The sequence below is a fragment of the Entelurus aequoreus genome, linkage group LG14 (assembly GCF_033978785.1).
Source record: "Entelurus aequoreus isolate RoL-2023_Sb linkage group LG14, RoL_Eaeq_v1.1, whole genome shotgun sequence".
NCBI classification, from domain to species: Eukaryota; Metazoa; Chordata; class Actinopteri; order Syngnathiformes; family Syngnathidae; genus Entelurus; species Entelurus aequoreus.
Window position 1 is genome coordinate 55,462,245 of NC_084744.1, and position 15,206 is coordinate 55,477,450.

A 15,206-nucleotide genomic window follows, 5' to 3' on the forward strand; every position below is an offset into this window, starting at 1 on the left:
ACTACGGGATGCATAACGTAACCCCAGCCTCTACTGTAGCGTCTATTCTATGCGCCTTATAATGCGGTGCGCCTTATAATGTGGTGCGCCTTATAATGTGGTGCGCCTTATATATGGACCAATATTGAGCCACAACAGGTCTCGCAACTACGGGATGCATAACATAACCCCAGCCTCTACTGTAGCGTCTATTCTATGCGCCTTATAATGCGGTGCGCCTTATATATGGACCAATATTGAGCCACAACAGGTCTCGCAACTACGGGATGCATAACGTAACCCCAGCCTCTACTGTAGTGTCTATTCTATGCGCCTTATAATGCGGTGCGCCTTATAATGTGGTGCGCCTTATATATGGACCAATATTGAGCCACAACAGGTCTCGCAACTACAGGATGCATAACGTAACCCCAGCCTCTACTGTAGCGTCTATTCTATGCGCCTTATAATGTGGTGCGCCTTATATATGGACCAATATTGAGCCACAACAGGTCTCGCAACTACAGGATGCATAACGTAACCCCAGCCTCTACTGTAGCGTCTATTCTATGCGCCTTATAATGCGGTGCGCCTTATATATGGACCAATATTGAGCCACAACAGGTCTCGCAACTACGGGATGCATAACGTAACCCCAGCCTCTACTGTAGCGTCTATTCTATGCGCCTTATAATGCGGTGCGCCTTATAATGTGGTGCGCCTTATATATGGACCAATATTGAGCCATAACAGGTCTTGCAACTACAGGATGCATAACGTAACCCCAGCCTCTACTGTAGCGTCTATTCTATGCGCCTTATAATGTGGTGCGCCTTATATATGGACCAATATTGAGCCTTAACAGGTCTCACAACTACAGGATGCATAACGTAACCCCAGCCTCTACTGTAGCGTCTATTCTATGCGCCTTATAATGCGGTGCGTCTTATAATGTGGTGCGCCTTATATATGGACCAATATTGAGCCACAACAGGTCTCGCAACTACGGGTTGCATAACGTAACCCCAGCCTCTACTGTAGCGTCTATTCTATGCGCCTTATAATGTGGTGCGCCTTATATATGGACCAATATTGAGCCACAACAGGTCTCGCAACTACGGGATGCATAACGTAACCCCAGCCTCTACTGTAGCGTCTATTCTATGCGCCTTATAATGTGGTGCGCCTTATATATGGACCAATATTGAGCCACAACAGGTCTCGCAACTACGGGATGCATAACGTAACCCCGGCCTCTACTGTAGCGTCTATTCTATGCGCCTTATAATGTGGTGCGCCTTATATATGGACCAATATTGAGCCACAACAGGTCTCGCAACTACGGGTTGCATAACGTAACCCCAGCCTCTACTGTAGCGTCTATTCTATGCGCCTTATAATGTGGTGCGCCTTATATATGGACCAATAATGAGCCACAACAGGTCTCGCAACTACGGGATGCATAACGTAACCCCGGCCTCTACTGTAGCGTCTATTCTATGCGCCTTATAATGTGGTGCGCCTTATAATGTGGTGCGCCTTATATATGAACAAAGTTTTAAAATAGGCCATTCATTGAAGGTGCGCTTTATAACCCGGTGTGCCTTATAGTGCGGAAAATACGGTACTAAAAACATACATGGCCGTGTCTCGCCACATCGCACATATAAAAAAAATATTGTTTTAAAGCATATTTAACATATTCCTGATCCTAAACTAAGCATTGTCAACCATAAAAATGGCTAAATAAATTAAAAGGCCTAATACTACAGTATTATTGGTGGCCCCTGATTGGCTCTCAGCAGCATGACTGATTGGCTCTCAGCAGCATGACTGTATTGGAGTAAAAGAGTGTAAAGGTGACTAAAGGCTGTTATTTCATGATTAGAGGGCTCTCATCATGTTGAAAATGTATTCAGAAGGCAGTAAACGGGTGTTTCATGTTCTAGCAATGAAAAAGTTTGATTTATAATTATTAATAATAATGAATTTATCGTGGTCACGTCTGGAACTAATGAACAATTGTATATATGGGAAGACACAGTCCACACATATATACCAATATTTTGGTACCGGTACCAAAATGTATTTCGATACATTTCGGTACTTTTCGATAGTTTTCTAAATAAAGGGGACCACAAAAAATGGCATTATTGGCTTTATTTTAACACAAAATCTTAGGGTACATTAAACATATGTTTGTTACTGCAAGTTTGTCCTCAAATAAAATAGTGAACATACAAGAAAACTTGTCTTTTAGTAGTAAGTAAACAAACAAAGGCTCCTAATTTAGTCTGCTGGCATATGCGGTAACATATTGTGTCATTTATCATTCTATTATTTTGTCAACATTATTAAGGACAAGAGGTAGAAAATGAATTATTAATCCACTTATTCATTAACTGTTAATATTGTTGTTTTTTTTCTTTTTCAACATGTTCTATCTACACTTCTGTTAAAATGTAATAATCACTTATTCTTCTGTTGTTTGGATACTTTACATTAGTTTTGGATGATACCACAAATTTAGGTATCAATCTGATACCAAATAGTTACAGGATCATACATTGGTCATATTCAAAGTCCTCATGTGTCCAGGGACATATTTCCTGACTTTATAAACATAATATACATAAATAAAAGCAAAAGAAGATTTTGTGATGCTAAAAATATGAATGTAATCATGGTAGTATTGACTAGATACGCTCCTGTACATGGTATCATTGCAGTGGATGTCAGGTGTAGATCCACCGGTACTTTTTAGAGGCGGTATAGTACCGAATATGATTAATTAGTATCGCGGTACTATACTAATACCGGCATACCGTACAACCCTAGTGTACATGTATACATACTTCATGTATATACTGTATACTAGTGCTGTCAAATTATTATTTTTTAAAATCTGACTAATCACAATTTTAAATTAGCATTGATGGTGATTAAATCACAGGTTGTTGCTCGCTTGCAGAGTTGAAATCAACTTAATAAAAAGAGCCAGATGTTGAGACACAAATGCAATTTTATTTTCAGAATGTCCTACAGATCCATTTTTTAAATGTTTTACTTGAATGTGCGTCATTTGTTTGCTCAAAACCTGGTAACAGTTTTATAAAAAGTTTCATCAGGGTGTATTTTGAAATTGTATTATAAACTGAAGTTTTAAACACACACATTTTGCCTATATATATATATATATATATATATATATATATATATATATATATATATATATATATATATATATATATATATATATATATATATATATATATATACGTATATATACATATATATATATATATATACACACACACATATATATATATATATATATATATATATATATATATATATATATATATATATACATATATATATATATACACACATATATATATATATACGTATATATACATATATATATATATACACACACATATATATATATACGTATATATACATATATATATATACACACACACATATATATATATATATATATATATATATATATATATATATATATATATATATATATATATATACACATATACATACACAGTGTATACATATACACATAAATAGATACACACATAAATACACATTTACCGTGTATATATATATATATATATATATATATATATATATATATATATATATATATATATATATATATATATATATATATATATATATATACACACACACACACACAGGGTGTATTTTGAAATTGTTTTATAAACTGAAGTTTTAAACTGTGTGTTTAAAACGTCAGTTTATAAAACAATTTCAAAATACACCCTAATGTGTGTCTATATGTATATATATATATATTTTGTTGTTGTTGTTGTTGTATATACACATACACAGTATATGTGTATATATGTGTGTATCTATTTATGTGTGTGTGTGTATATATACAGTACATATATATATATATATATATATATATATATATATATATATATATATATATATATATATATATATATATGTATATGTATATATATATATATATATATTGCTGCCATACCCTGATAAAAAACTGTTCCTTTAATTTTTTTGAGCAGTGTATATATATATATATATATATATATATATATATATATATATATATATATATATATATATATATATATATATATATATATATATTTGTTTGATAAAAAACTGTTCCTTTAATTTTTTTGAGCAGTATATATATATATATATATATATATATATATATATATATATATATATATATATATATATATATATATATATATATATATATATATATATATATATATATATATATATATATATATATATATATATATATATATATATATATTATATTTTATATATATATATATTATATTTTTATCAGGGTATGGCATGAATTCAATTGCACTTTTCTGATAAGGTTTTGGTCAGGTACGTGGCAGAGAAGCCAGTTTCAGCTGCATTATTGTTGATGGAATTAACAACAGGTGCACTAGAGGGGCAACAACGAGATGGCACCCAAAACAGGACTGCTTTTGCAGGTGGAGGCCATTTCAAGTTCCTCCCTCTTGATCTTTTTTAACTGTTTTTCCACAAGTGTTGGCTTTAGCTAGAGTCATTCTCACGACTGGGAACATGAGGCGATTTCTAAACCCTCCTGAAGTTGCGCAGATTGTCCTACTCCTCCAGGATGGCACATCCATGCGTGCTGTTGCAAGAAGATTTGACGGCGTGGCGAAGTTGGTAGAGTGGCCGTGTCAGCAATCGGAGGGTTGCTGGTTACTGGGGTTCAATCCCCACCTTCTACCATCCTAGTCACGTCCGTTGTGTCTAGGGATGATGTTTGATAAGAAATTATCGAGTTCGAGCCTATTATCGAATCCTGTTATCGAACCGATTCCTTATCGATTCTCTTATCAAGTCCAGATAGGTTGTTGTATATGGAAAAAAACACACAATATTTGGTTTAACAAAAGCTCACTTTTATTATATAAGAAAACAATTTAATCTAATAAATAAATAAATATTGACTGTTACCCCCCTAAAAAAATAAAATAAAATAAATAAATATTGACTGTTGTTACCCAAAGTATATTAAGTGGGATTTTTTCAGAGAAACAAATATATACAGTAACACAAAAACAACCTGTCTCTGTGATCACTATAGGTGTATAAATAATAATATAGTGTTAAATAAAATCAGTCCCTTGGGCACAAAACTGAAAATAATACAGCTTTCCAAAAAGTGCAATTCTGCTGCTATTTGACTAACTGTTTGTTATGATGCTTTGACATTTTTGCACTTTATTTCTTTATTGAAAGAAAATTCTATGAAGAGAAAAGTTGTTTGCAAATGTGGATACAATGCTGAAAAAATGAAAAGTTAAAGCTAAAAAAAGAAATACACTTTGAGTTAACATTATTTCCTTATATGGGAAAAGACGTTATGAGCTAGGGAATATAACAACTACACTACCCAGCATGCAACGGGAGTGACGAGCATGCGCGGTAGCCCCGAAAAGTGTTGTTGCATATCGTCACCCGGCAGCTAAGAATGAGCACGCTGTGAAAGTAAACGTCAAGAACTCAGCCAACACGCCTCGTCTGCATTATTTATAATTAGACAGACAACACATCTACAGTGTGATTTTGTTTTGTTTACAAGGAAAGAAAAACGAAAGTTAAAAAAGGGAGATGTGTTGTATATATATATGTATGTGCTGCGGTTGCTTTAAGAACGTTGCGACAGCTGCCGTAAAGGAGGTGCGTTGCTAGCCTGGTTGCTATGTTTCCGGTTGGTCGTAAAAGTGTTGGTCATGTGTTTGTACCCTGCTCAAATCTCTCAGTAAAGTTATTCATTGGATTATACCTTTTTTGTTTTGAACTTTATTACACCTTGGAGCGCTTTTTCCCATCCATTTTTTTCCTGCTTTCACTATCTGCGCCTAATGACTGAGCTACGTGACGTCATTTCTTGTGATGTCCCACGGAGCATTTCTGGTCGGGACGGGATTCGTTCCCAGGGATTCGAATAAAGAACCAACTCTTTTTCTTTACTATAGTGGTCTCGATAACGGGTACCGGTTGTCAAAAAGGGATTCGAGTCCGAGGACTCGGTTCTTTTCTTATCGAACAACCGAGAAAACCGGTTTCGAGTATCATCCCTAGTTGTGTCCTTGGGCAAGACACTTCACCCTTGCTCCTGATGGCTTCTGGTTAGCGCCTTGCATGGCAGCTCCCGCCATCAGTGTGTGAATGTGTGTGTGAATGGGTGAATGTGGAAATACTGTCAAAGCGCTTTGAGTACCTTGAAGGTAGAAAAGCGCTATACAAGTATAACCCATTTATCATTTATATGTGTCTCCCAGTACAATCTCGAGAGCATGGAGGAGATTCCAGGAGACAGGCAGTTACTCTAGGACAGGGGACACCAACCTTTTTGAAAGCAAGAGCTACTTCTTGGGTAGTGATTAATGCGAAGGGCTACCAGTTTGATACACACTTCAATAAATTGCCAGAAATAGCCAATTTGCTCAATTTACCTTTAACTCTATGTTATTATTAATAATTAATGATATTTACACTTAATTGAACGGTTTAAAAGAGGAGAAAACACAAAAAAAAATGACAATTAAATTTTGAAACATAATCTATCTTCAATTTCGACTCTTTAAAATTCAAAATTCAACCGAAAAAAAGAAGAGAAAAACTAGCTAATTCGAATCTTTTTGAAAAAATTAAAAAAACAATTTATGGAACATCATTAGTAATTTTTCCTGATTAAGATTAATTTTAGAATTTTGATGACATGTTTTAAATAGGTTCAAATCCAATCTGCACTTTGTTAGAATATATAACAAATTGGACCAAGCTATATTTCTAACAAAGACAAATCATTATTTCTTCTAGATTTTCCAGAACAAAAATGTAAAAAATTTGAAATAAGATTTAAATTTGATGTTACAGATTTTCTAGATTTGCCAGAATATTTTTTTTTAAATTTTAATCATAATAAATTTGAAGAAATATTTCACAAATATTCTTCGTCGAAAAAACAGAAGCTAAAATGAAGAATTAAATTCAAATGTATTTATTATTCTTTACAATAATAAAACTTTTTTTTTTACTTGAACATTGATTTAAATTGTCAGGAAAGAAGAGGAAGGAATTTAAAAGGTAAAAAGGTACATGTGTTTAAAAATCCTAAAATCATTTTGAAGGTTGTATTTTTTCTCTAAAATTGTCTTTCTGAAAGTCATAAGAAGCAAAGTAAAAAAAAAGAATGAATTTATTTAAACAAGTGAAGACCAAGTCTTTAAAATATTTTCTTGGATTTTCAAACTCTATTTGAGTTTTGTCTCTCTTAGAATTAAAAATGTCGGGCAAAGCGAGACCAGCTTGCTAGTAAATAAATACAATTTAAAAAATAGAGGCAGCTCACTGGTAAGTGCCGCTATTTGAGCTATTTTTAGAACAGGCCAGCGGGCTACTCATCCGGTCCAAACGGGCTACCTGGTGCCCGCGGGCACCACGTTGGTGACCCCTGCTCTAGGAGAGCTGGACAGGGCCGTAGACGGTCCTCATCCCATATATATATATATATATATATATATATATATATATATATATATATATATATATATATATATATATATATATATATATATATATATATATATATATATATATATATATATATATATATATATATATGTTTTAATATTTTGGCATTCTAGCACCTAAACAGAGGCAGTTCATAAAATGTCTGCCAGAATGTCCTCGGATGCCCTGCCTGCAGCTTGAGGGCGTACCGTGAACTGTGGATTGTAGTGCAACATTCTAGTCACTTTATACAGTCCTCCTCATTGCTCTGTTACCATGGAAACCCTGTGGCCAAAAAAAAAAAAAAAAAAAAGGCAGGTTACCATGGGTAGGTGCTTATGATGTGCATTGTGATTGCTGGTGCCTCTCCTCATCTTGAGTCGCCATCAAGTGGATTCGGCACTAGAAGAAAAGAAAAAAATGACAGTGTGTTAATAATGAATGTGTTTTAGTGTGATACAAGTCAAACAAATGTAGTCTGAATTCCTAAACACCTTTGGGTGTGATGGTGCATACGCTACGGAGAGGCATTTTGATGCACTGCACCAAATCCGGAACAAAAGACCATAGAGTAGCTTCCCACCTGCAACCACCACCATACTGTATGAGGACTTGATAACAGCCACCATACTGTATGAGGACCTGAGAACACATCGATACAGGGTCAGCACGGCTGATACTGACACTTTTTACTTGGCACATTTTCCAGATCGCTGAAGGATTTTACCTTTTAATATTGTGCACACTTAAAATCCGAATACAAGTCAAGACTTATTTTAGACAAAGCAATACCTAATAGTAAATGATTTAACAGCAAACTACAAAAGCTATGGCTGTCAAAAATAAGTTAATCATGTGATTAATCACAAAAAAAAAGGCTGGTATCGGCGATACCGATATTTTGTACAAATATACCGAATGTGTCTGGTGAAATTTAATAAGTGTATTTAAAGTTCAGACAATATAAACTTACAGTTATTCTTCACTGAATGTGTTATCTTATTTATATTCAACTCTGTATGTAGTGTATCCAAATGGACTACAATAAAAGGATACACACACTAGCTGATTTATACACTAAAAGGACATGGGGGAAAAAAATTTTTTTATAAAAAAATTTTTTTTTAAATTTTTTTTAGATATGTATTTCGCACGAGACATGTACATTTAAAATTTATAAAATGTATAATATATTTTTTATTTTTTTTAGAAATGTATCTCGTGCGCGCGAGAAACTATCTTGTGCGCAAAAGAAACTTTCTCGTGCGCACGAGATACATGTCTAAAAAAAAAAGAAATACAATTTTTATTTTATTTTATTTTTATTTTTTTATAACTTCATAAAAAGTTTCTCGTGCGCACGAGTTACATGTCAAAAAAAAAAAATAATAATTATAAAAAAAATAATTTCCCCCATGTCCCTTTAGGGGCTCCGTAGATGTATGATACTGAGTGACTCAGTTTATTGCCTGTAATTTCCTAAGCAAAGTTTGCAATGGCTGTTTTATTGCAATATATGTATATTTCAATGACACCAGGATTATGAATTATTTAGGAAACTTTACCCGAATAAATCTATGCTTTTTTTTTTTTTTTTTTTCCCCATGTGAGATTAGTATAGCATCATCCTAGAGGGACGCCAAAAAATATCTGTTTCGTAGCTGTGGTCCGTATGGCGTACTCAGTTGTAATACACTTTTCCACCACTTGTGGCGGTCATGACAATATCAGAACAACAGAAGAAGTCTGGGGCTAAAGTCATAGAGAAGTTTCTTGAGCGCAAAAAAATATGACTAAAGTGGTGAGGCTGAATTTTCATTTGAACTTTATTTTATTGACAGTTTAGTTAAGAAACATAGGTATTAATATTTATTATTAATTTCGCTATTTATGTTAGCGCTAAATTGTATGTAAAAAGAAAAAAATCATTTATGTATGAGTCCGTTCTTATTTAGTTAGCACTTATTTTTCTAATCAGCCTGATCTAAGCCTAAGGTTTGTGTTAAATGTTATTGTAATTGTATGAAAAACCAAGTAGGTTAGATATAATAATTAAGCATAATTACAATCAAGAGTACGATTACTAATTTAGTGTTAGTATTTGAGAGGGTCGAAAACTTGGGCCAAGAGGTCTATATTATATATATATATATATATATATATATATATATATATATATATATATATATATATATATATATATATATATATATATATATGTATATGTATATGTATATATATATATATATATATACTATATATATACTATATATGTGTATATGTATATATATATATATATATATATACTATATATATACTATATATGTGTATATGTATATATATGTATGTGTATATATATACAGTATGTATATACATATATATATATATATATATATATACACACACACACTATACATGTGTATATGTATATATATGTATGTGTATATATATACAGTATGTATATACGTATATATATATATATATATATATATATATACACACACACACTATACATGTGTATATGTATATATATGTATGTGTATATATATACAGTATGTATATACGTATATGTATATATATATATATGTATGTGTATATGTATGTATACAGTATATATATATGTATATGTATATATACATATATGTATGTATATATATATATATATATGAATATATATGTATGTGTATATATATATGAATATATATGTATGTATATATATATATATATGAATATATATGTATGTATGTATATATATGTATATATGTATATATATGTATATATATGTATGTACTGAATGTACTGTATGTATATATATGTATGTGTGTATGTATATATATATGTATGTATGTGTATATATATATGTATATATATATATATGTACATATGTATGTATATATATAAATGTGTATATATGTATGTATGTATAAATGTGTATATATATATGTGTATATATATATCTGTATATATGTATATATGCGTGTATATATGTATGTATATATGTGGATATGTATGTATGTATATATGTGTATATGTGTGTATATATGTGTATGTATATATGTGTATGTATGTATGTATGTATATATGTATGTATATGTATGTAAATATTTATATGTATGTATATATATATATATGTATGTATATACACACACACTATATATATATATATACTGTACACACATATATGTGTATGTACATATATAAAAAACATATATGTATATGTGTGTATATTTGTATAATGTTTGTGTATATACTGTATATATGTATATGTATGTAAACATATCTAAGTATATATATGTATCTGTATGTAAATATATGTGTATGTATATATACGTATATATGTATTTATATATACGTATATATGTATGTATATATATATGTATATATATATATAAAACACGCTTTTTGACGACGTTTAATCAATGTCAGGTTGTGACATTGAATTTGACCATTGAAATTTGGTCTTTTTCCCAAACCAACAACATGGATCCAACATTGGACACCTCTCACCTCAACTATTTTTCCACGTTGTTTCAAAGTCAGTTTTAAAGGACATGTATGTATAATCAACATTGTATCAATGTCTTGTGCCTGCTGGGTTTCGCACATCCCTTAAATGTACTCGTTATTGAGCAAGGCATGACCTCTGACGCAATATTTGCCTTAATAGGGTTATTCACATTTATGTAAGATACACGCTGGGGGGGCTGTTCTCCTGGACAATATTCATGACTAATGTGTGCTTTGTTTTAAAGATGACCTATTTGGATATGTACACAGTATGAAAAAAACTTATTTGAATAAGGAATTTTATCTTTGCAACCTCATTATACTATTGGCTAAGTTTTATATTCATAAATGTACGTTTCTCAATACCCGACATGTTTTTTGTGCCTTTTAAAAAATAATTAGAACTTTACTTTAAAAGGCTGTCTACCTTTAACAACCAAAAAGCTGTGAAAGCTATGATGCTATGCTCCAAATTTGGATTATTTACGCAACTTGTGTGAGCCTGTGGCTTTACACTGTGTTACAAACATACACTATATTGCCAAAAGGTCAGGACTCTGTGCAGGCCAGTCAAGTTGATCCACACCAGACTCTGTCATCCACGTCTTTATGGACCTTGCTTTGTGCAGTAGTGCACAGTCATGTTGGAAGAGGAAGGGGCCCGCTTCTAACTGTTCCCACAAGGTTGGTTAGCATGGAATTGTCCAAAATGTTTTGGTATCCTGGAGCATTCCAAGTTCCTTTCACTGGAACTAAGGGGCCAAGCCCAACTCCTGACAAACAACCCCAAACCATAATTCCTCCGCTGACCCCTCTCTGTCAGTTTTTACGTGGCCTACCACTTGGTGGCTGAGTTGCTGTTGTTCCCAAACTCTTCCATTTTCTCATAATAAAGCCGACAGTTGACTTTAAAATATTCAGGAGCGAGGAAATTTCACGACTGGATTTTTTGCACAGGTGGCATCCACGACAATATCAAACAAACAGAAAAAGTCTGGGGCTAAAGTCATGGAGAAGTTTCTTAAGCGCAAAAATTATGACTAACATATGTATTATTATTTATTATTAATTTGTCTATTTATTTTAGCACTAAATAATTGTATGTAAAAAGACAAAAAATCAGCATTTATATATGAGTCCTTTCTTATTCAACATATTTAGTTAGTACTTGTTTGATTATAATTACTGGTTTGCAAAAAATATTTTTAACCCATTTAGGTGAAATTACATAATCTCCCACGGCACACCAGACTGTATTTCACTAGTGCCGCGGCACAGTGGTTGAAAAACACTGGCGCTGTTTTGTACTGTTTTTGTACTTGTTTTGATTATTATTATTATTTATTTGCTTGTTTGTAAATGTTGCATATTATAAATAAAGGTTTATAAAAAATTAAAAAAATCAATCAATTAAAATTAAATGGTGAAAGAAAGGAAGGGGGCTGTTCTCGAGTAAAGGTTTAAAAAAATTAAAAAAAAATTAAAAAGAGAGGATAAAAAAGGAAGGGGACTGTTCTCGGGTCAAGGTTTATAAAAAAAAAAAAAATTAAATAAATTAAAAAAAAAAAAAAAAAGAAGGGTTTGGTCTCGGGTCAAGGTTTATATATATATAAAAAAGAATAAATAAAAAGGAAAAAAAAGGAAGGGGGGTTGTTCTCGGGTCAAGGTTTATATATATATAAAAAAGAATAAATAAAAAGGAAAAAAAAGGAAGGGGGTTGTTCTCGGGTCAAGGTTTATAAAAATCAAATAAATTAAAAAGAAGAAAAAAAAAGCGGACTGTTCTCGGGTCAAGGTTTATAAAAATAAAAACAAATAAAAATAAAAAAAAGGAAGGGGGCTGTTCTCGGTTCAAAGTTTATAAAAATAAAAACAATCAAATAAATTAAAAAGAAAAAAAGGAAGGGGGCTGTTCTCGGGTCAAGATGTATAAAAATCAAAATAATAAATATAAAGGGGAAAAAAAAGGAAGGGGGTTGTTCTCGGGTCAAGGTTTATAAAAATCAAAAAATGCAAATAAATTTAATAATACCACCTTAACATTTGACAGCCAAACAATTAAACAAGGTGACTCTGTAAAGAATCTGGGTATTATCTTGGACCCAACTCTCTCGTTTGAGTCACACATTAAGAGTGTTACTAAAACGGCCTTCTTTCATCTCCGTAATATCGCTAAAATTCGTTCCATTTTGTCCACAAGCGATGCTGAGATCATTATCCATGCGTTCGTTACATCTCGTCTCGATTACTGTAACGTTTTGTTTTCGGGCCTCCCTATGTCTAGCATTAAAAGATTACAGATGGTACAAAATGCGGCTGCTAGACTTTTGACAAAAACAAGAAAGTTTGATCATATTACGCCTATACTGGCTCACTTGCACTGGCTTTCTGTGCACTTAAGATGCGACTTTAAGGTTTTACTACTCACGTATAAAATACTACACGGTCAAGCTCCTGCCTATCTCGCCGATTGTATTGTACCATATGTCCCGACAAGAAATCTGCGTTCAAAGAACTCCGGCTTATTAGTGATTCCCAGAGCCCAAAAAAAGTCTGCGGGCTATAGAGCGTTTTCTATTCGGGCTCCAATACTATGGAATGCCCTCCCGGTAAAAGTTAGAGATGCTACCTCAGTAGAAGCATTTAAGTCTCATCTTAAAACTCATTTGTATACTCTAGCCTTTAAATAGACTCCCTTTTTAGACCAGTTGATCTGCCGTTTCTTTTCTTTTCTTTTCTACTCTGCTCCAAACCCGGGGTGGACCGCTAGCCTGTCCATCAGATGGGGACATCTCTACGCTGCTGACCCGTCTCCACTCGGGATGGTTCCTGCTTGCCCCACTATGGACTGGACTTTCGCTGATGTGTTGGACTTTCTCAATATTATGTCAGACCCACTCGACATCCATTGCTTTCGGTCTCCCCTAAAGGGGGGGGGGGGGGGGTTACTCACATATGCGGTCCTCTCCAAGGTTTCTCATAGTCATTCACATCGACGTCCCACTGGGGTGAGTTTTCCTTGCCCGTATGTGGGCTCTGTACCGAGGATGTCGTTGTGGCTTGTACAGCCCTTTGAGACACTTGTGATTTAGGGCTATATAAATAAACATTGATTGATTGATTGAAATAAATAAAAAAGAAGAAAAAAAAGGAAGAGGACTGTTCTCGGGTAAAGGTTTATAAAAATACAAATAAATAATTAAAAAAAGGAAAAAAAAGGAAGGGGGCTGTTCTCGGTTCAAGGTTTATAAAAATCCAAAAAATTCAATAAATTAAAAAGAAGAAAAAAAAGGAAGGGTACTGTTCTCGGGTCAAGATTTATAAAAAAAAGAAAAAGGAAGGAGGCTGTTCTCGAGTCAAGGTTTATAAAAATAAAAACAAATAAAATAAATAAATAGGGAAAAAAAAGGAAGGGGCTTGTTCTCGGGTCAAGGTTTATAAAAATAAAAACAAATAAAATAAATAAATAGGGAAAAAAAAGGAAGTGGGTTCTCGGGTCAAGGTTTATAAAAATAAAAGAAAAAAGAAAAAAAGAAAGGGGGTTGTTCTCGGGTCAAGGTTTATAAAAATAAAAACAAATACAAATAAATAAAAAGAAAAAAACAAGGAAGTGGGTTCTCGGGTCAAGGTTTATAAAAATCAAAAAAATTAAAAGGAAAAAAAAGAAAAAAAGGAAGGGGACTGTTTTCGGGTCAAGGTTTATAAAAATTAAAATACATTTTAAAAAAAATGAAGGGGGCTGGTCTCGGGTCAAGGTTTATAAAAAAAAAAAAAAAAAAAGAAATTAAAAAGAAAAAAAAAGAAAGGGTGCTGTTCTCGGGTCAAGATTTATAAAAAAAAGAAAAAGGAAGGAGGCTGTTCTCGGGTCAAGGTTTATAAAAATAAAAGAAAAAAGAAAAAAAGAAAGGGGGTTGTTCTCGGGTCAAGGTTTATAAAAATAAAAACAAATACAAATAAATAAAAAGAAAAAAACAAGGAAGTGGGTTCTCGGGTCAAGGTTTATAAAAATCAAAAAAATTAAAAGGAAAAAAAAGAAAAAAAGGAAGGGGACTGTTTTCGGGTCAAGGTTTATAAAAATTAAAATACATTTTAAAAAAAATGAAGGGGGCTGGTCTCGGATCAAGGTT